At 44.4% G+C, this 22,090-nt stretch overlaps 1 protein-coding gene across 3 annotated transcripts in view; it reads right to left on the bottom strand.

The window, feature by feature from the left end:
* Nucleotides 1–21,632, bottom strand: part of LOC116352815 (RNA binding protein fox-1 homolog 3-like) — a 410,981-nt gene extending 389,349 nt beyond the window's left edge. The window contains exon 1 of one of the 3 annotated variants that reach the window (XM_031834665.1): nt 21,227–21,632. The gene's annotated coding sequence lies outside the window, so the exon portion shown is untranslated. The remainder of the gene's footprint in view (nt 1–21,226) is intronic. The other 2 variants (XM_031834667.1, XM_031834661.1) reach the window with 2 other exon arrangements.
* Nucleotides 21,633–22,090: the final 458 nt, after the last annotated feature.

A 22,090-nucleotide genomic window follows, 5' to 3' on the forward strand; every position in this document is an offset into this window, starting at 1 on the left:
CAGGTCTCTCCAAAGATGTTTGATCAGGTTCAAATCCGGGCTCTGGCTGGGCCACTCAAGGACATTCAGAGACTTGTCCCGAAGAAACTCCTGCGTTGTTTTGGCTGTGTGCTTAGGGTCGTTGTCCTGTTGGAAGGGGAACCTTCGCCCCAGTCTGAGGTTCTGAGTACTCTGGAGCATGTTTTCATTAAGGATCTCTCTGTACTTTGCTCTGTTCATCCTTGCCTTGATCCTGACTTTTCTCCTAGTCCTTACTGCTGAAAAACATCCCCACAGCACAATGCTGCCACCACCATGTTTCAGTCATAGGTGAATTGAATCATAATTCCTTTCAGTGATGACACAATACTGGGTGAAGGGACAGTGCACTGCATTGATTCTGTTAACATGGTGTTTAGATAATATGGTTACGTAGTGACAGGCTCTCAGTATCCATGTAGTGAACATGGGGCCCACCTTGTGGAGGCCAGCAGTAGGAGGTACACAACCAAACAAAACCCAGACAAACAGCTCCATATGAAGAGAGAGAGTCAGGCAGAGCCACAGCAGTGTCCTGAGGCAGGCACACAGGGATTACCTCCATGGCTGCCACCGATACAGCCGTGATCTGCTGTGTCGGTCTGCCTAATCCCTGCCGATCACGGAACACCCCCAGTACCCCCGCTGCGATCAAATGACACCCGAGACAGCAGAGAGGCATGACAAGCCAACCCCGCTACCCAGACTGCTGCCAACCCTCATGGATAGCGTGGGCAATACCCCCTTCCTCCGCTGTACCCACCAACTCTCTGCTAGTGGGTGGCTCTAGAACATAGGGAAATAAGAGTAATTCAGTGGAGGGTTTGTTGGTTTTCTCAGGTTCTAAAGAGGGTGGCTGAGACAGAGCAGGGGACTTGAGCATTAACTAAAAGGGGTCGTTACCACTTTAATGAGCGATGTCATCAGTTAACAGTGAGTGTGTTTATGCAGTAGGAGAAATACAATGTTATATATAATAGGGGAGTTGATATGACTGATTCTCAGAGCAGAACATCTTATGGCTGCAGGGGCAGTATTGAGTAGCTTGGATGAAAAGGTGCCCAGAGGTGCCCAGAGTAAACGACCGGCTCCTCAGTCCCAGTTGCTAATATATGCATATTATTCTTAGCATTGGATAGAAAACACTCGGGAAGTTTCTAAAACTGTTTGAATGATGTCTGTGAGTATAACAGAACTCATATGGCAGGCAAAAACCTGACAATAAATTCCAACCAGGAAGTGGGAAATCTGAGGTTTGTAGGTTTTCAACTCATCGCCTATCGAATACACAGTGGGATATGGAAAGCCGCACTTCCTACGGCTTCCACTAGATGTCAACAGTCTTTAGAACCTTGTCTGATGCTTCTACTGTGAAGTGGGGCCGAAGGAGAGGATATTGAGTAAGGTCTATCATGACCTGAACATGCGCTGACCATGCGCGTTCATGTGAGAGCAAGCTCTGTTCCATCGCACTTCTGAAGACAAAGGAATTCTCCGGTTGGAACATTATTGAAGATTTATGCTAAAAACATCCTAAAGATTGATTTCAAGACATCGTTTGACATGTTTCTACTGACTGTTACAGAACATTTTGACATTTTGTCTGCTTTTAGTGAACGCGCTTCGTGACTTTGGATTTGTTTACCAAACGCGCGAACAAAAATAGCTATTTGGACATAAATGATGGACATTACCGAACAAATCAAACATTTATTGTGGAACTGGGATTCCTGGGAGTGCATTCGATTCATCAAAGGTAAGTCAATAATTATAATGTTTTTTCTGACTTCTGTTGACTGCACAATATGGCGGATATATTTTTGTCTTGATTGGGCTCTGAGTGCCGACCTCAAATTATTGCATGGTTTGGTTTTTCCGTAAAGCTTTTTTGAAATCTGACACAGCGGTTGCATTAAGAAAAAGGTTATCTTTAATTCTATGTAAAACATGTATCTTTCATCAAAGTTTATGGTGAGTATTTCTGTTATTTGATGTGGCTCCGTATATTTTGGAGGCATTTCTGAACATCGCCAATGTAAAGGTTTTGGATATAAATATGAACTATATCGAACAAAACATATGTATATGTAATGTGTAACATGAAGTAACATGAAGAGTGTCATCTGATGAAGATCATCAAAGGTTAGTGAATCATTTTATCTCTATTTCTGCTTTTTGTGACTCCTGTCTTTGGCTGGAAAAACAGCTGTGTTTTTCTGTGACATAATCATTTGTGGTGCTTTCGCTGTTAAGCCTTTTTGAAATCGGACACTGTGGTGGGATTAACAAGACGTGTATCTTTAAAATGGTGTGAAATACTTGTATGCTTGAGGAATGTTAATTGTGAGATTTCTGTTGTTTGAATTTGGCGCCCTTCACTTTCAATGGCTGTTGTCATATCGATCCCGTTAACAGGATTGCAGCCCTAAGAAGTTTTAATATAGCTTCTGATATCTCTGATTCTAGCTACACATGAGTCATTGTTAATTCCAATGAATCAATTACCGTTTCATGCACCTAAAAATAGAATACTGATAAATCCATGGGGACACTTCAGACTGAAAAAGACAGGGGGTTGAAGGGGATGGGGTGCTTGTCTTTCCTGTGGAGGATTATGTTATTCTCAATCATTCACTGATACACTTCTCTAGCTAAATTTGACGAGGCTACAACAGACCTTTGATGAGGCTACAAATTCCCCTCTAAACAGAGTCCTACACCTTTCCAGTGCTTTCAGAGCAGACAAAAACACACATATTTCTATTTCATTGTCAGTATCCTTGACTTGAATATTTCTATAATGGCTGTGACCTATTTCCCATTCAGGACAACAATGACAGAATACCTTTTTGGCAATTTCACTCTGTGGAAAAGAAAGGGCGTAATCCATTTGAAAAGGTGTGCAGCGATCTCCAGTGCCCATTGGATTGGTCACAGCTCAGCAAGCACGATGCCTTCTGCGCAGACTGTGTCCCCCGGACCTGCCCCTTCTCTCCACTATTGGTGACAAAGTCTTCACACACAAAGTCTTCACACACCATGGGCATTGCATGGCCTCCCTCACGACATGCACTAGGTACAAGGGCAGCCAGGTTCGTCTGTGCACAATCACAACGGACGGCCACATTCCATTCCAATTGCAGTGATGAAAATATCCCCTCTGTGCATATTACTGTGGTTATATTCACTACATACGCACACACGCATAACACACACGCATACCGGCACAACACAAACACACACACACACACTTTTATACTCATAATTTGCTGCTGCTACTCTGTTCTTTATTTACTCTTATTATTATCTTATTATCTAACCTGATGCCTCGTCACTTTACCCGGCCTTCATGTACATATCTACCTCGTACCTCTCCACATTGATCTGGTACTGGTACTCCCTGTATATATCTCCACATTGATCTGGTACTGGTACTCCCTGTATATAACTCCATTCTTGTGTATTTTATTTTATTCCTCGTGCTACTATTTTATTTGTATTATTATTTTTAAACTACATCGTTGAGAAGGGCTCGTAAACAAGAATTTCACGGTAAAGTCTACACCAGTTGTATTTGGCGCATGTGACAAACACAATTTGATTGGATTTGAGACAAATTGATGAGAGATGGAAAAAAGCAGCCTTGTTGTACTAATCGGAGCATTCCACACCGTGTTCACTTTCCTACAATCACAACATCTCACCAAACCCTTCGAGTACACAGCTCCGCTGCCCTACCTGTCTCTGACAGAGGAGAGTGAATTCATTAAGATAATAAATTGCACATGTCATATTTGTCATCTTTTCAATCATCGGTTAATGAGGTGAAACATGTGGAAGGGCGTTTCTCTGAGTGAGCTGAGCTGCCTTGGCAAAGGAGCATGGGATGACATCACCCTGACTGAGGGACATTGAGGAGATGCATCTGAAAAAGGGCCTGACATAAAATTTGAATGACACCATGAGGTAAAGTTTGTCTTTATCTGATGTGAAATGTGTACATTTATAGGCATGCGTGATGCCAAATGTCTATATGGATTGGATTCAGCATACTCATGAATACAAATGATCAGAGAGAGAGATGGGGAGAGAGTAAGAGTCAGTCAACTTGGGGGGGTCATAGAGGCTCAGTTATCTGATTCCAATGTAGCTTGATTAGAATATTGTCATACTGCAATTTACAAATGAAAATGAATAGATTTTTCCCTGCCCTGACCTCCATTAAAAGCACTTAATTGTTGATGAGCCACGATGCCATCTGCTATCGATTGGAGAGCATCAGCTTGGCCAATCCTGCCTCATCACAAGGAGGTCATCCAAAGCAATCTGGGCCTATTGAGAGATTGATCAGGTGAAGGGAGCTGGAAGCTGCCACTTGGGCCTACTCAAGGCCTAAAAGTCTGTAGTGTGTGCTGGCGATGCACCCCAGCCACTGTCCCTCTACGGAGGTTAGGGGAGGGGAGAGTCTCAAATCTAAATGCTAATGTCTTCTTTAAGAGCCTGGATGCCCTTTAACCACTACAGTGAGGAGTGAGGGATGGTTCTCTGTGTCTCGACAGCTCTGTCTTGTCTCTACTCCTGACCCACCTCCAGCCTCCCTCCCACACAGGTTACTGGTACAAAACATTTGTAATAGGATGCAAAGCTGCCCACAGACCAGACATTAATCACTTCCTGGTTGTTATTATATAAACCAGAAATCATCATCTATTGATGATATATTTCCAGGAGAGCTGATGTAACCATCCATATCTTTTTTTCAAGGACTACTGCGATGCTCTCTATAAAATATCCAATACCTATTTGCGTAGAACATGTCATGCTGGTTACAAAATTGCTCGTGTTTTGATGTGAATGCTAGCTTATTCTGTTTGAAAGCTTTTCAGAGAACATGGAATCATTTAGTTTCGATTTCACTTCACCAAAATAATTGTAAATCGAATCAAAATCCAACAAAATCGTAATTCTTCCTGAATTATTATACACCAAGGAAATTGACGTCGTGTAGGCCCCTCTGAACGAGACAACCATTAGGAACTCCTCTGGACAAAAGAGATAATAAGCCTTTTTGCAGCGGCTTGCAGCTCTAGACTGTCCACCATTTTCAACCTTCAGCTGCACAATTCATTCACTTGCTCTCCCGCTTTCACTCCAACTCTCTCTCTCTCTGGTCCATTCTTCCTCATACATTTGCAGTGGGGAGTATATTAAAGGCACATTGTGATACACTATTATGAGTCTTCAGCGCTAGAACACACAGTATTGTGGGCTTCTCCATGGTAACAGAGATCAGAAGGCAAAGGTCAGGCTGGGAGAGAGCTGGTTGAGGTGTAGCTGTGCAGAGCTCGGCTGGCTGGCGGGCGGGGGTGGGTGGGTGGCGTGAAGCTAGGCTAAATGTGGGCCGGGCCGCCTTCCCTTCCCTCAGCGTGCTCATCATCTCCTGTCCTCCCTCTGCTAGCTCTGTGCAAGGTTATCCAGAGTCAATAAACCTTCTGCAAAGGTTAAGGAGACCTACGAGGAAGATATTATGCAAACAGTCAACTCTGTGGAGCCGGCAGAACCACACATAACAGGCATAACAGGCTTTTGTTCATCTTCCATTCTAAAAGTGAATTATAGAGAAAAGTTTGCTCTCCCAGGTTCAAATGACTTATGGTTTTATATGGTAGGATCTTTCCCTTAAAACATCTGACCTTCAGCACTGCTCAATTAAGCATAGTGAAATGAACCTGTTGTCAGTATTGTGATATTAAACATTTGTGCATCCTGGTTTTGAACAAAGACATGTTGGCCACAATCTGATGCAATATCCTAGACAGGCTGAATGAGAATCATCAGACAATTACAACCGACCTATTCTATTTCACAACAAAACAATATACCAATGGTAATAATGTATCAATATAACAATGGTAATCATGTATCAATATAACAATGGTAATAATGATACTAATACAGTTTTACCATAGTAAGAAAATGCTAGAAAACAAGGGGTATTCAAATGATTAATACAAAAATATAGAGGTGTAAATGTGCTGTATACTTTTTATACTTTTTCACTGCTTTGATAATAATTATGATGATAAATTCTATATTTTGGTATTTCAGTCTCAAGGCTGCTCCATCTGTACACCGATGTGTTCTAGGACATGAGAGGAATGAAAAGCGTTGCAACACACAATCACTACGCCAAGCTATGAACAGTGAACAGTTCAATAGATGGACAAACAAAACTAAGACCAAGAGAGAATGAATTAAAGAAACCGTAGAGGTTAAGTGAAAGATGATCTGAGAAGAGGAGTGTTTAGTGAAGCCTGAAAGACAGTGAGTCTGAGTTAGGGACAGAGCAAAGAAGAGTGTTCCACAGCCCCAGGGCCACCAGCAACAAGGCTCCAACTCCTTCATTGTAGACAGAGGTTTGACTTGGGAGGGGAAAAGCCGTCAGTAAAACCACAGCAGATGAACAGTAGTTGGCAGCAGGATATTACCCAGTGAAGCTCCATGTTTGGTTGACCCTTGGCCTCCAAATCCCTCATTAATGAAATTATGTCAAATTATTTCTTCCAATTAAATTGGAATTGTAACACATTAACCTCTAAAGCGAGGATCTCAAGGTGCTATGCATTGAGGCCGGGGTAAAACACACCAGGATCCTCCTCACACATATGCCACACACATCCTCCGTGTGGAGCGCTGCGCAGCAGGTTGCCAAAACAGAAGTGCTCGTCACTCTCCACCCACTCTTTTTCATAATACCCAATACAACAAAACAGCACAGAGTATCGCAGGCAGCGAACACAACCAATCTGTGGTGAGGATCAAAAGGCAGACCTTCAAGGAGAATGAAATGCCCCAATTGATTGGCTGCGCTGCTTTGGTCCACCCGCGCAGTGATTCTCCAATCGATACCTGGGAGATAAGCAGCCATCAGCGGCCGACATTGGTGATGTACAACCAGCACGTCTGCATGACGGCAGGTCAGACAAACTCTCTGCCTTGTTCACACAACATTCACAGCGTTTCAGCCTGAGGAAGGACAATGAGGGCAAAGCCGTGTGTCCTTAGCAGAAACACACCAGCAGTAACGGAAGGTTAGCTATGTGTTGTGTGTTTATTCCTCCGCATTACGTCGGCATGGAGGAACCAGTGGACATCTAAGGTTTGTAGCCCAGAGGGACACAGTGGTTCAATCACCAAACACACCAGACAGAGTGGATCAGGGATCTAACCTAGGTACTAGGAGACATAGCTGGTCCTTGTCCTTCTATTCATCTCAGTCATCTCCCACATATAATCCTCCTCTTTTGATGGTGCGATAGTGTAGCTGCTTACGGGCTAATCAGCTGGTTTTATCTAGTCAGGGCGACTGTCTCACCAGCTTCTAGAGGACAAAGACACACAAGCTAATTACTCACCGTAGGCCAGAGGTTAAAGGGTTAAAGCTGTAGAAGGTGAGAGCAAAGCGCGGCGCCACGGCAACAAGGATAAATGACCCAAAAAGTGACCGCTGTTATCGCTCTGTCTGTTTTCAAAAAACAATAATGAAATAAATAAAGGGAAAAAATGTCTGGGAGAAAATGAAATGATAGCGTGGCGGTGTTTTGTGAAATTGTGCTGTCAAACGTTTTTCCTTTCTAATTTCCTGGAGCGAAAATGATGGAGCATGTGCGCTGACAGCTGAATGAGAGAAGGAAAAAGCATTCACCTCACAAACATTTTTAAGCGACATTTCTAAATATAATATAACAATTATTCCATGTGAAATGACAATTGACAGATACAGTGACCTTGTGTCAGTAAAATGTTTAGCCATGGACATTTATTGACTTGTCAAGGATGACATGTGCAGTACAACAAGTGCAGACCGCATTCACATACTGTTAACTAGGCAACAAACCTGGTTAACAGGTTTGACGCCTACTGTCCCTTTGCTAGGGCCTACAGATATAGGACCTTCATTTGATCACCATGTTGCAGGAAATGTAAAACTTGTAGTGTCATTGAGGTTAAAAAAGGCTGCTGAAGTTTGTAATTTCCACTTTGAAATGTCAGACTTGATATTCCCTTACGAAAAATGTATCAACCCCTACAAAATTGCCCATTAATTATAATCCACATAATAATTCACATTTCCTGTTGCTGCAGGATTATTTTCCTGCTGTAGCAAACTGTCTCAAATTAAGATCCTTCATCTGTACATCTGTTTTATTCTCCCAAATGCTTGTTGAAATATGTAATTGTGTTACGTTCTGACCTTAGTTCCTTTGTTTTGTCTTTTGTTTTAGTATGGTCAGGGCGTGAGTTGGGTGGGTTGTCTATGTTAGTTTGTCTATGATTTTCTATTTCTGTGTTTGGCCTGGTATGGTTCTCAATCAGAGGCAGCTGTCAATCGTTGTCCCTGATTGAGAACCATATTTAGGTAGCCTGTTTTCCATTGTGTTTTGTGGGTGGTTGTTTCCTGTTTAGTGTTTTTGTTTCACCTTTCAGGACTGTTTGTTTGTCGTGTTTGTTGTTTTGTCTAGTGTTGCATATTTCATTAAATAATATGAACACTTACCACGCTGCACCTTGGTCCTCCTCTCCTTCCCCAGATGACAAGCATTACAAATTGTCACGCCCTGACCATAGAGAGCCCTTGGTTCTCTATGGTGTAGTAGGTCAGGGCGTGACTAGGGGGTGTTCTAGGTAATATATTTCGATGTTGGTGCACTTGGTATGGTTCCCAATTAGAGGCAGCTGATGTTCGCTGTCTCTAATTGAGGATTATACTTAAGGGTTCCCTGTTCCCACCTGCTTTGTGGGATATTGTTTTGTGTTTGTTCCTGTGCACCACATAGTCACGTTTCATTGTTCGTTTATTGATTTATTGTTTTTGCTTTAAGTTTCACTTTTTGAAATAAATATGTGGAACTCAACCTCCGCTGCGCTTTGGTCCCGTTCTTACGACAACCGTGACAGAATATCCCACCAACCAAGGACCAAGCAGCGATGGGAAAAATAAGTTGGACCTAGGAAGAAATCATGGAAGGACAGGAGTCCCTTCCTTGGCAGGAGTCGCAGAGGACGCAAGAAGGACGGCGACGGCGCCGGGGACCGCGGCCACAGAAACCCCCTCAAAATGTTTTGGGGGGGAACATGGAGCTGGCGGCTGAGCAGAGGGAAGAGCCAGAGAACATCTGGGATTAGATAAAGAGGTGGTCGGTCGACCCAAGGAGAGTACCAGAGCCCGCCTGGGAGTCGATGGAACAGTGTGAGGAGGGATACCGGAGAATGGAGCTGGCTAGGAGTATGCGGCAACGCAGGAGTTTGGAGGAGCGTGTCATCAGTCCGGTGAAACCTGGGCCGGCTCCACGCATCTGGCATCCAGTGCGCCTCCCCAGTCCGGTATGTCCTGTGTCTCCTCCTCGCACTCTCCCTGAAGTGCGTGTCCCCAGCCCGGTACATCCTGTGCCTGTTTCCTGCACTCGCCCTGAAGTGCCAGAGATGGTCAGGGAGGAATTGGGGAAGATAGAAGAGAGATGAGAGAGATGTTGTGCAAGTGTGTTCTGCTCAACATCTGACCAGGGGAGAGTTAGCAGTTAGCAGTCTGGTGCAACTTGGTCTGGCTCCACCCTTCTGGCCTCCAGTGCGCCTCCCCAGTCCGGTACGTCCTGTGCCCACTCCCCACACTCTCCCTGAAGTGCGTGTCACCAGTTCGATACCACCTGTGCCGGCTCCATGCACCAGGCCTCCGGTGCACCTCCCAAGTCCGGTACGTACTGTGCCTGCTCCCCAAACTCGCCCTGAAGTGTGTGTCACCAGTCCGGTGCCACCTGTACCAGCTCCACGCACTAGACCTCCAGTGCGCATTCACACTCCAGAGCTTCCGGCGACGGTCCCCAGTCCAGAGCTTCCGGTGACGGTCCACAGTCCAGAGCTTCCGGTGACGGTCCACAGGCCGGAGCTTCCGGCGGCGGTCCCCAGTCCGGAGCTACCGGCGACAGTCCCCAGTCCGGAGCTTCCGGCGACGGTCCACAGTCCGGAGCTTCCGGCGACGGTTCACAGTCCGGAATCTCCTGCGACGGTCCACAGTCCGGAACCTCCTGCGACGGTCCAGTCCAGAACCTCCTGCGACGGTCCACAGTCCGGAACCTCCAGCGAGGGTCAACGGTCCGGAGAGTCCAGGCACGGCGTCCAGTCCCGCTCCAGGGCAGGAGCCTCCCTCTGCGCCGGTGCACAGTTCAGGCATGGCGTCCAGTCCCGCTCCAGGGCAGGAGCCTTCCTCTGCGTCGGTACAAAGTTCAGGCACGGCGTCCAACCCAGGTCCATGGCCGGAGTCCTCCTTTGTGCCGATGCCCAGTCCAGGCACGGTATTCAGCCCAGGCGCGATGACAGGATCCGGGGTCTGGGCGGGGGCTATGACCTGCACCGGAGCCGCCACCGACACTAATCAACCACCTACCCTCCCCATTTGGTTTCAGGTTTTGCGGCAGGTGTCTGCAGCTTTGGGTGGGGGTGTACTGTCACGCCCTGACCATAGAGAGCCCTTGGTTCTCTATGGTGTAGTAGGTCAGGGCGTGACTATCGGGTGTTCTAGGTTATATATTTCTATGTTGGTGCTCTTGGTAGGGTTCCCAATTAGAGGCAGCTGATGTTCGTTGTCTCTAATTGGGGATCATACTTAAGGGTTCCCTGTTCCCACCTGCTTTGTGGGATATTATTTTGTGTTTGTTCCTGTGCACCACATAGTCACGTTTTTTTGTTTGTTTATTGATTTATTGTTTTCGCTTTAAGTTTCACTTTTTGAAATAAATGTGTGGAACTCAACATCCGCTGCGCTTTGGTCCTGTTCTTACGACAACCATGACAGTATTGGTATTTCAACAATGATTTTATGAAAAGAGCAGTGTGATGTCTTGTCATTTGGATTATACTCAGTCTCTCGAATGATTAAAGACACAATATTCTCAAGAAAATTGACTAATGCACTGCATTCTATCTAGAAATTCAAATCTATGTCAGTACATGCTACCTACACCGATAACCAAATGAGGTCTTTCCAGAGATCTTACCTATCAAACACAAGAACATTAATAGTACACTGAATACAAATAAATACGGTATGTTTACATACTGTACATCACAATTACCACTATAGAAATCCATATTCCCTGACATTTCTGAGTTGCAGCTAGTGAATTGTTCTGAAGTCCCTGGGATATTGTGTTTGTTATGTCCCTGTGTAGGGAGGCCTCAAAGGGAGAAGTGGAGATGGCTGTGTGGAGCCCTGGTGTGATGGAACAGACCCGGTAGTGTCCCGGCAGCTCCCAGGCAGAGCTGTCACTTCCCTCCCCTGTTACAGGTGCTCCACACAGGGGAACTGGCAGCCCTGACGGACGCCTCCTCCCAAGGATTTATGGGAAATGACAGCTCCAGCTAAATAAAGCCAGAGAGTGGCGAGGGAGGGAAGGACACGGAACTTCCAAACGACCAGCACACAGGGGCTGACACTATCTGGAATTTATTTCCCAAGCTCTGACTGGCAATTTAGTTCCAAAATGTGCTATTCGTACTGTAGGCCTTAGAAACGGAGCAGAGTGGAGCCCCCAGCCCCAGCCTTCTCCTACACGCTTCTGTGTTTGTGGGTAATGGTCTACCAGGTATTTTTTCCTCTGTGTTTGTGGGTAATGGTCTACCAGGTCTTTTTGTTCTCTGTGTTTGTGGGTAATAGTCTACCAGGTCTTTTTTTCCTCTGTGTTTGTGGGTAATGTTCTACCAAGTCTTTTTTCCTCTGTGTTTGTGGGTAATGTTCTACCAAGTCTTTTTTCCTCTGTGTTTGTGGGTAATGGTCTACCAGGTCTTTTTTCCTCTGTGTTTGTGGGTAATGTTCTACCAAGTCTTTTTTCCTCTGTGTTTGTGGGTAATGTTCTACCAAGTCTTTTTTCCTCTGTGTTTGTGGGTAATGGTCTACCAGGTCTTTTTTCCTCTGTGTTTGTGGGTAATGGTCTACCAGGTCTTTTTTCCTCTGTGTTTGTGGGTAATGGTCTACCAGGTCTTTTTCCTCTGTGTTTGTGGGTAATGTTCTACCAGGTCTTTTTTCCTCTGTGTTTGTGGGTAATGGTCTACCAGGTCTTTCTGCTGGCGAAAATCACATTTGCTACATGGCTGACTCTCAATGAATTATTTCACATTTCACTTACTTACCTTTTTAAAGGTTAATCTATTCTACATCAATAACGTCAAAGGAACATTTCACAGCTACAAATGAACGGTCCCCCTTCTTCTAACTAACTCTAAAGGCGTGGAGCATTGGGGTGCTTAAAAACTCAATTTCAAACTTCATATCTTAACCATTCTGCAGCATATCTGAATGCACACGGATCGCCAGGCGACTGATTTTCTTTGCATTTAAATATGGACTATTTTTAATTGAGCAGAAACTGCTGTGTAAAACAGTGCTGAACTAATACTGGGGCTGAAATATCATTACACTGATGGAAGCCGGCCTCTATGACTTTTATTGGCAGCATGCAGAATAAATGTTCAATCCAGACACATCCATGGCTGCAGAGGCAGAGTAATCGACTTTTCAGACAAAATGGTGTGGAAAATGACGTGTTATGCCTAAATCCAACCTGGTGCACAAATGGACACAGTATCAGTCAGATGCACACCAGCATTGGCTTTTTCACAAATGTGATTGGGCAGATGATACTGGAGGACTGATGTGCTGGACCAGTGCTTCAGATGAAATGACCATTTTCAACCATGTCATCTAGTTCCAAAAATGTCTGCACATTTTGTTCTGTCTAAATAAAATGATGGTTCGGGTCCAAAATGTTGCTGCATGATATACTCGCATTATCTTCCCACATACACACACATCAATAATCCCATGGGAATTGGAAATTCACCATGATACATGCAGATCAAGTAAGATTTAAGAAGAGGTGAAATTGAAAATCTAGAGATTCAACACACATTTCTGAATACAAGAAATGTGAATATTAATGATGTATGAATACGAAAAATAGAGTGCTCCCCCTAGTCTAAATGTAACGTACAAGCATAGCACACTGTATATCTCTGTATTAGTGATGCAGATGTTTGGCCACAGACATTTAGAATTCTCTCCCAAGGAACAGCAGCTCGCCTCGGTCCTTTTTCCAAATAGATATCCCGGCGTATTGACAGGGTTGTAATGTTGCCGGAGCGCGGGGGAGCGGCACTCTCTCAACGTTTTTCAATTTGAGAATACATGGTGCTGGTAAAACTACTTCTGGAAAATGTATTCTGATAAATTCTAAATCAATTATATTTAATGACCACTAAAATGCTATGAAAACCATAGAATGTTAAACAAAATAAATAGTCTATGTATAGCAGCCCAGATGTAAATGGTAGTTTCTTCCCCGTCTTTTTTCTGGCAGTGGCGAGAATGATGAAGAACTGTAAGCTATGTGTGTGCACTGCGAAAGCCTGTCAGAGGCGTGACCACATTGGCCAATCAGAACGTTGAAAAATAATCACGAGCAGTTCCTATCATAAACACAATGAGAAGCCACCTGTTCACAACCACAAGCTTTAAAAGGCACATCCACAGTGGATCAGTCTGGCCAGAGCCTCTTCCTCTGGGATTCGGGGAAGAAGACATTTGCATCCTGTGCCAATTCTTCTCCCTCCTGTGCGCCTCCACCATCAATGGCTTTGGGGACATTGTTCACAGTAGGGGAGAACATGTGCCACGCAAGTTGAGACCACTGCTTAAGGGACAGATCGCAATTTACTGGGGGGAGGGGTGGTCCAAAATTGTCACATTTTGTTTTTGCTGTGGGGATAGTTGTGTGTTTTTTTATTGGGGACAGGGGAGGGTAGTGTGTTTTTTATTTGGGGACAGGGGAGGGTAGTGTGTTTTTTTATTTGGGGACAGGGGAGGATAGTGTGTTTTTTTATTGGGGACAGGGGAGGGTACTGTGTTTTTTTATTGGGGACAGGGGAGGGTAGTGTGTTTTTTTATTGGGGACAGGGGAGGGTACTGTGTTTTTTTATTGGGGACAGGGGAGGGTAGTGTGTTTTTTTATTTGGGGACAGGGGAGGGTAGTGTGTTTTTTTATTGGGGACAGGGGAGGGTACTGTGTTTTTTTATTGGGGACAGGGGAGGGTAGTGTGTTTTTTTATTTGGGGACAGGGGAGGGTAGTGTGTCTTTTTATTGGGGACAGGGGAGGGTACTGTGTTTTTTTATTGGGGACAGGGGAGGGTAGTGTGTTTTTCCTCAGTTTACATTCTCTCTTGCAGGTTTTACTATATAATGTCTTCCATCCTAGCCACATTTCCTCATGTGCTTGCATCCACATACCCTATATCAGGTGTTTAGGTACTTCCCTTATGCACTACACTTTTCCGTGTGCTAACTTTTACTATCCCGCAGGTCAGTATAGTCTACCCGTCTAAGTGTCTATCCTGCCCCCTATCCACCATTCATAGTAACAATGGTAGGTGGATAATTTTTCCAGATCTGGAATCGTCTAACTATACTGAACGCAACATGTAAAGTGTTGGTCCCATGTTTCATGAGCTGAAATAAAAGATCCCAGAAATGTTCCGTATGCACAAAAAGCTTACTTCTCTAAAATGTTGAGCACAAATTTGTTTACATCCCTGTTAGTGAGCATAATGCATCCATTTATGTCTGTAATAAAGAAAAATTATCTTTCTGATTGGCTGGGCCAGGCTCCCCAACGGGTGGGTGGGACGAAATCCATAGATTAGGGCCTAATGAATATACTTCAATTGACTGATTTCCTTATATGACCTGTAACTCAGCTAAATCTTTGAAATGGAATGTTCCTTCTATTTTTTTAGTATAGAATTATATTATCTAGAATTACTTATTCTATAGGCTACATCTGTCGGTAAGGAAATGATGACATCGTTTACATTTTGAGCTCCCTCACCTAAAAAAAAATAGCTCTACACCACGGCGTATTGATTGGCTAATGTAGTGACCTATTCAAGCCGGGCAAGCTGCTTCCCCAGTGCGAAGCCAAAGGGGCGCAGACCAATAAACTAATATTAATCATCACATTAGGACACAGTTAAACATTGATTACGTAAAGGACCTTTCACTGGGTGTTTCAACTCTGACTCCAGACTAATATGAGTTCAGTGATCCCCCTGCTCTCCAACACCCTCTTCCCTGTCATATTCACTATCTCTATATCTTCCAGCCGCAGCCTGGAGGAACACCACACAGTCTCTCTCTCTCTCACACACACACACACACACACACACACACACACACACACACACACACACACACACACACACACACACACACACACACACACACACACACACACCAGGCTGATCAAGCGCATGGTCACTCTGTAGTGAGGCAAGCTCTTTCCTCATTAGGCCGCGTGCTCGCCACTCTCCCAAAAAAAAACACTCTAATCACTGTCACCAGACCTCAGCTGAAAAACACATAATTAATGTTGTGCCCTGCCTCAATCGGCTCCAATGCTAAACAGCTTTTTTGTTTTGTGTGTGTGTGTGTGTGTGTGTGTGTGTGTGTGTGTGTGTGTGTGTGTGTGTGTGTGTGTGTGTGTGTGTGTGTGTGTGTGTGTGTGCGCACATGCGTGCACATGCGTGCACATGCGTGCACGTGTATATTTGTAGTCTGTCAATGCAGAAGACCCCCTAGGGACCGGAGATTCTCAAATCCAACATCAAAATGACCTGCTGGTAACATTTGTCTTTCCCCAGTCTACAATAAGATAACAGAAAAGCGCTTCGGTTCTTTTTGTTTCTGTTGTGGTATCTCCCTCTGTTGTGGTATCTCCCTCTGTTGTGGTATCTCCCTCTGTTGTGGTATCTCCCTCTGTTGTTTCTGTTGTGGTATCTCCCTCTGTTGTGGTATCTCCCTCTGTTGTGGTATCTCCCTCTGTTGTTTCTGTTGTGGTATCTCCCTCTGTTGTTTCGTCTCCCTCTGTTGTTTCTGTTGTGGTATCTCCCTCTGTTGTTTCGTCTCCCTCTGTTGTTTCTGTTGTGGTATCTCCCTCTGTTGTTGGGTCTGTTTTGTGGTGATGCGTATCTGCCCGCTCTCACCTGAGGATCACCCTCTTATTTCTCCTTCACCACTTTATTAACTGGAATGGACTGCTCTATCACAGAGAAGATTTATTTAGGGGTTATTAATATCATAAATATTTGATGCTACTTTGTGTGACCCTGGAGAGACTGACAATGAAAGGGGAAGGCGAGGTATGAAGGTTAACGCTGGGGGACAGGCTGATTAAATGTATACGGGGTGGCTGGGCCCACAAAACCCCACGCAGGGCCCGTTAAACTTTCTAATGAAATGGACTAAATAAACAATGTAGTCATAGAGCATGTTTGCGACAGAGCCCGGGAAGACTTTGGGGCATGTTCCTGCCTACATTGAAGTTATTCTGCGAGATCGAACTAATTCTGTTCCCTCCTGATAAGCGACCTCCAAAATGTTGCAAATGAAGTTGTATGGTAATGCTTTTCATTTCCTCAGTGGCTCCCTGCCCTATAATTAGCATATTTTTCACAGGGGCCTGCAGAGAAACTACCTTTCAAAGCTCTGTTAAGGAAACAACTCAATTCTGTTTTTGTTGTCTCATGGCAGTGGAAAATAACAATTTCCTTCAGTTTCTGTTTACCATATTGCTTTGTTGCAGAGAGTGTGTAAACCATACATCTTGTCTGGGCGAGACTAATATACCATCTTCACCAAAATGTCAAACATAACATTCAAATATTTATTATGGAACCTAACAGTAACTCTATTGAACCAATCTTACAATGATTCTCAGAGAGAGAAAACCGAGTGGTAAATTAACTAAATCAAGCTAGCACATATTTGCAAAACATGTAGGCCTAACAGCAATCCCCCAGCAGCTTATACTTATACCGTAAGAAGTTGGCATATGTGGAGATACCGTTGCCTGCTTATTAAAAGTTTTGTAATTGCTGATACCCAATACCCAAAGGTCTGCTTGAGAATTCAGAAAATAAATGGAAAAACAGCCAGAAAGCTCAAGGAGCAGAACCCTTGAGTGAGTAATAATTTAATCAGCACATCTGAATGTTTAAACGAGTCAAGAATGCAACATTGATGTACCCCGTGAATATACTTTCCCTTACATCCAGCCATGGTTGAATACTTCTGGCCAATGATTTGAGGCCGACATATCTACTTAGACTTTGCTGTGGTCTAAAACGCTCCCCCAACCAACGCACCTCATGCATAAAGTGTAATTAAGCCTAGAGAGAGTGAAAAGACTACCACAGCCATACCCAAAATGATTGGTACCGGTTACCAGTGATCTAATCACTACTATAAACTGGGTGGCTCAAGCCCTGAATGCTGATTGGCTGACAGCCGTGGTATATCAGTCCATATACCACGGGTATGGCAAAACTGCTCTAATTACGTTGGTAACCAGTTTATAATAGCAATAAGACACCTCTGGGGTTTGTGATATATGGCCAATATACCACGACTAAGGGCTGTGTCCAGGCGATGTGTCGTGCCTAAGAACAGCCAGTAGCCGTGGTATATTGGCCATATACCACACCCCCCTCGTGCCTTATTGCTTTTTTTTAAACCTTTATTTAACCAGGTAGGCTAGTTGAGAACAAGTTCTCATGTGCAACTGTGACCTGGCCAAGGTCAAGCAAAGCAGTGTGACACAGACAATAACACAAAGTTACACATGGAGTAAACAATAAACAAGCCAATAACACAATAAACAGTAGAAAAAAGAAAGTCTATATATAGTGTGTGCAAAAGGCATGAGGAGGTAAGGCAATACATAGGCCATAGGAGCGAATAATTACAATTTAGCAGATTAACACTGGAGTGATAAATGAGCAGATGATGATGTGCAAGTAGAGATACTGGTGTGCAAAAGAGCAGAAAAGTAAATACAATTTTTAAAAGTATGGGGATGAGGTAGGTGGATTGGTTGGGCTATTTACAGATGGACTATGCATGGGTGCAGATAGTAAGCTGCTCAGATAGTTGATGTTTAAAGTTGGTGAGGGAAATAAAAGTCTCCAACTTCAGTGATTTTTGAAATCCGTTCCAGTCACTGGCAGCAGAGAACTGTAAGGAAAGGCGGCCAAATGGGGTGTTGGCTTTGGGGATGATAAGTGAGATATACCTGCTGGAACGTGTGCTACGGGGGGGGTGTTGTTCTCGTGACCAGTGAACTGAGATAAGGCGAAGCGTTACCTAGCATAGACTTATAGATGACCTGGAGCCAGTGGGTCTGGCAACGAATATGTAGCGAGGGCCAGCCGACGAGAGCATAGGTCGCAGTGGTGGGTGGTGTAAGGTGATTTGGTAACAAAACGGATGGCACTGTGATAGACTGCTGAGTTTGCTGAGTAGAGTGTTGGAAGCTATTTTGTAGATGACATTGCCGAAGTCGAGGATCGGTAGGATAGTCAGTTTTACGAGGGTAAGTTTGGCGGCGTGAGTAAAGGAGGCTTTGTTGCGAAATAGAAAGCCGATTCTAGTATTGATTTTGGATTGGAGATGTTTAATATGAGTCTGGAAGGAGAGTTTACAGTCTAGCCAGACACCTAGGTATTTATAGTTGTCCACATATTCTAGGTCGGAACCGTCCAGGGTGGTGATGCTAGTCGGGCGGGCGGGTGCGGGCAGCGAACGGTTGAAAAGCATGTATTTGGTTTTACTAGCGTTTAAGAGCAGTTGGAGGCCACGGAAGGAGAGTTGTATGGCATTGAAGCTCGTTCGGAGGTTAGCTAGCACAGTGTCCAAGGTAGGGCCAGAAGTATACAGAATGGTGTCGTCTGCGTAGAGGTGGATCAGGGAATCGCCCGCAGCAAGAGCGACATCATTGATATATACAGAGAAAAGAGTCGGCCCGGGAATTGAACCCTGTGGTACCCTTAAATGGAAGATGCTGTTAGAACACATAAATAATACACAGAGAATGGCATTCACTTAAGAATTGGCTTTTTCCTTTAACCGGCCTTTCAAAGCGCTTTAATAACGGCTCAAGTTATGAAAATGATGTCCAAAGGCTGAAGAAGGAATACATAATAGCTTTCTTTTTGATAGTCTGTCTGCTTAAAGGAATGTAGATGTATGCAACTAAATGTTTTCCAGCACATAAGGCAATTTGCTTTCCATAAACATCTTCCTCTAAGAAAATAATGAGGGAGAAAAGAAATGGGAAAAATGCCTTAGTGTTACGAGGAACATTACCAACTTCTCAGGAAAATAAATTATGAATTGTGCATGAAAGCTGCAGGCAAATTCCAAAATGAAAGTTATATTAGTTGAGAAAGCTTAAAGGACTCTTGTCGGGAGGTTTTTTTGGGCAGTCTCTTGGTGTTCTGAATATCATACTGTACCTCTGAGGATGTCTCAGGTAACTTTCTTTGGGTTTTCAGAGGCTCTGGTGACTGTGTTATGTAGGCCCCTCAGACGTCAGGGCCTTTGATAGGTATTGATCCTACGCCCTCCTTGTCACATAAGTGGGAGGTAAAGTGGGGCCTTGCAAGAACAAAGCACACACTGAGGAAGAGATGTTGTTGTTGTTGTTTTTTCTAAAAGAGGATGCTTCTGTGAAGTTTACCAAAAACACTGGGTTCAGGCTTTTTTTGAGGACATGCTGAAAGGGGAAGTGAGTCTCTCTCTCTCTCTCTCTCTCTCTCTGTCCTTGGAGCCATCGATCTCTGATCTCTCAGTTCTTTCCCTGAAGGCATTCTTTCTGGGAGTGTTCATCACATGCCAAACATGTGTATGACATCGAAGTGCTCTCTCACAGTCTAATGATTCTGGGATTAGCTGACACTTCTGGGATTAGTTGACACTTTCTATGCCATGTGAAATGTAAACCGTTTCGAGTCTATGGTTAAATGTAGATTTCCAAAAAACATAACAATTAAAGACCTAACCTGGTCATGTGTGTCAATACAACACACCTATTCTACAACAGTTCGTTTACATTCAAGATATTACAAGAGGACCATTACACATAGATTTGTTATAATCCTGTAACAGGATACTGTAGTCCAACCTAGACACATTTTGGACAGAGAATACATGCATGGGCCTATGGTACATAAACTTTCAACTGTCCATGGGAATTCCAGTTCTTGTCCCTTTTGTTAAAGCTGGAGTCGAAAAGCCCGGGCATTACACCATAACACATGTGATGTAAACTGTAAGCTGTTCCCCATCCCAAGCATGCTGCTGTGAATCAGACTGTGGCATTAGGGCCAATTGGATGTGTTTAAAGGAGAGCAGGGCTGTAGACACCACGCCTGGCTCTCCCCTGCCTGCATTACCACTGGAGCTGATGACAAGTGCAGAGCAGCCTTGTTGTGTCTTTAATACAGCGGGAGTATTCTCCAGGGGAAATGCAATCTGTGTCCTCCGAACGGCATTACCCCGCGTGTCAGCCGCTATCACATTATACTCACCCTGCTCCAAATGGGAGAAGGAAATAGGAAATCGCCTCAGCCAGAAATGAACCAGAAGCATAATCAAAAAAATGTGTGTGACATCAGTACAGATCTGCACCCAGCCCAGACATCCCCTAGCTGAGCACTAAACAATAAGCAGTGGAATTGCTTGGGATTCTTCAGCGGTTGAAAGAATGAACGCCCCTTTTTTCACCCCTAGGCATCTATTGGCTTATACCAGCTTAGACGTTTAAGATATGAGATAAAAGGGGTATGCTACCCTGATATGTTTTTCACCATGCCTTTATTGCCAATAGACAGCAAGAGCAGATAAATCCCCAAAGCATTCAAGAGACCTCAGTTTCTAATATTACTAAAGATCTGTCAAAATACTCTCACCACTATAGCTGGAATTATCCGAGCTAAGAGTCCTGTTCCATATGTATCATCACATGTATGACAGTGAGTCAGAGAATAGTGTAGATAGTATATCTACAATATTGTATACAGTGATACAGTAAAAGTATGCTATACAAATACATATAAGTTACATACTAACACTCAATTCCACATACACACACTCCTACACTTCCCTTAGTAAAATAGTCTGCCTGTGAGAGACAAAGACACAGCACATAAGACGATCAAGTTAGGTAGCTATGTATGTGTTTGTGTGTGAGCATGCTCTGCACACATGCGTGTGTGTGTCAGCGTTAAGTCCCTGTGACTGAGAGGTGAAAGGACTGTTGTACTCACAATTGTGCTCGTTTCCCTGCGGTCTGTCGGCTTGTCAGAGTTTCATCCTCTCAGCGGTCTGGCTATCCCTGGGCTGGGCAGGGGGCTTTCTGTTCCTCTGCACTGGACAAGGTGTGGTAGAGAGACTTAGCTACAGACAGAGAGAGAGATGGAGAGCAAAGGAATGAATGCGAGAGAGAGAATCAGAGAGAGAGCGACTGAGAGAGTGAGGGGTGTCCTGCGATTGGCCTGTCAGTCCGGGAGAGGGAGCGTTGGTCTCAGTGGTGTCAGAGTCACGAGCGATGAGTCTGTTTGCTCCTATTTAAGAGGCAGTACAGTCAGCCGCTGCATGGATTCCAACAGCACACACTGCTAACGTAGGCACGCTCACTGGCTGCTGCTCACACGCTGCATACACATCACAGTCAGGGAGGGAGGGAGATAAATAAGAAGAGGTGGAGAAAGGAGGGGGGAAGTGATAAAGGGAGGCAGACAGATACAGAGGGCCAATGACAGCTTCAAGCTGAAGCTTCTCCTTGGCTTCTCATCAATGACAGGTACTGAACAACAACAGAGAGAAATAGAGAAAGAGAGAGAGAGAGAGGTAGGTATCCCCTCCACACCACCCTCAGCTCCAAAACACACACACACACACACATGCATAAACACACACTCACACACACACGCGCACACACGCACACGCACACAGAGAATATTCACACAAGTACACAAATTACTCCTCCCCCGACCCCATCTCAATTGCCATAGCCCTGGCTGGCAGATGTATGGGAGTTGTCAGCTCTCAAGCTCGGCTCGGGGAGAGATGTGGTTCTAACTTATCTCATCTTATTTAACTGGGCAGTAATCAGAAAACAGTGGCAAGCT

The sequence above is a fragment of the Oncorhynchus kisutch genome, linkage group LG10, assembly GCF_002021735.2.
Source record: "Oncorhynchus kisutch isolate 150728-3 linkage group LG10, Okis_V2, whole genome shotgun sequence".
Classification (NCBI taxonomy): domain Eukaryota; kingdom Metazoa; phylum Chordata; class Actinopteri; order Salmoniformes; family Salmonidae; genus Oncorhynchus; species Oncorhynchus kisutch.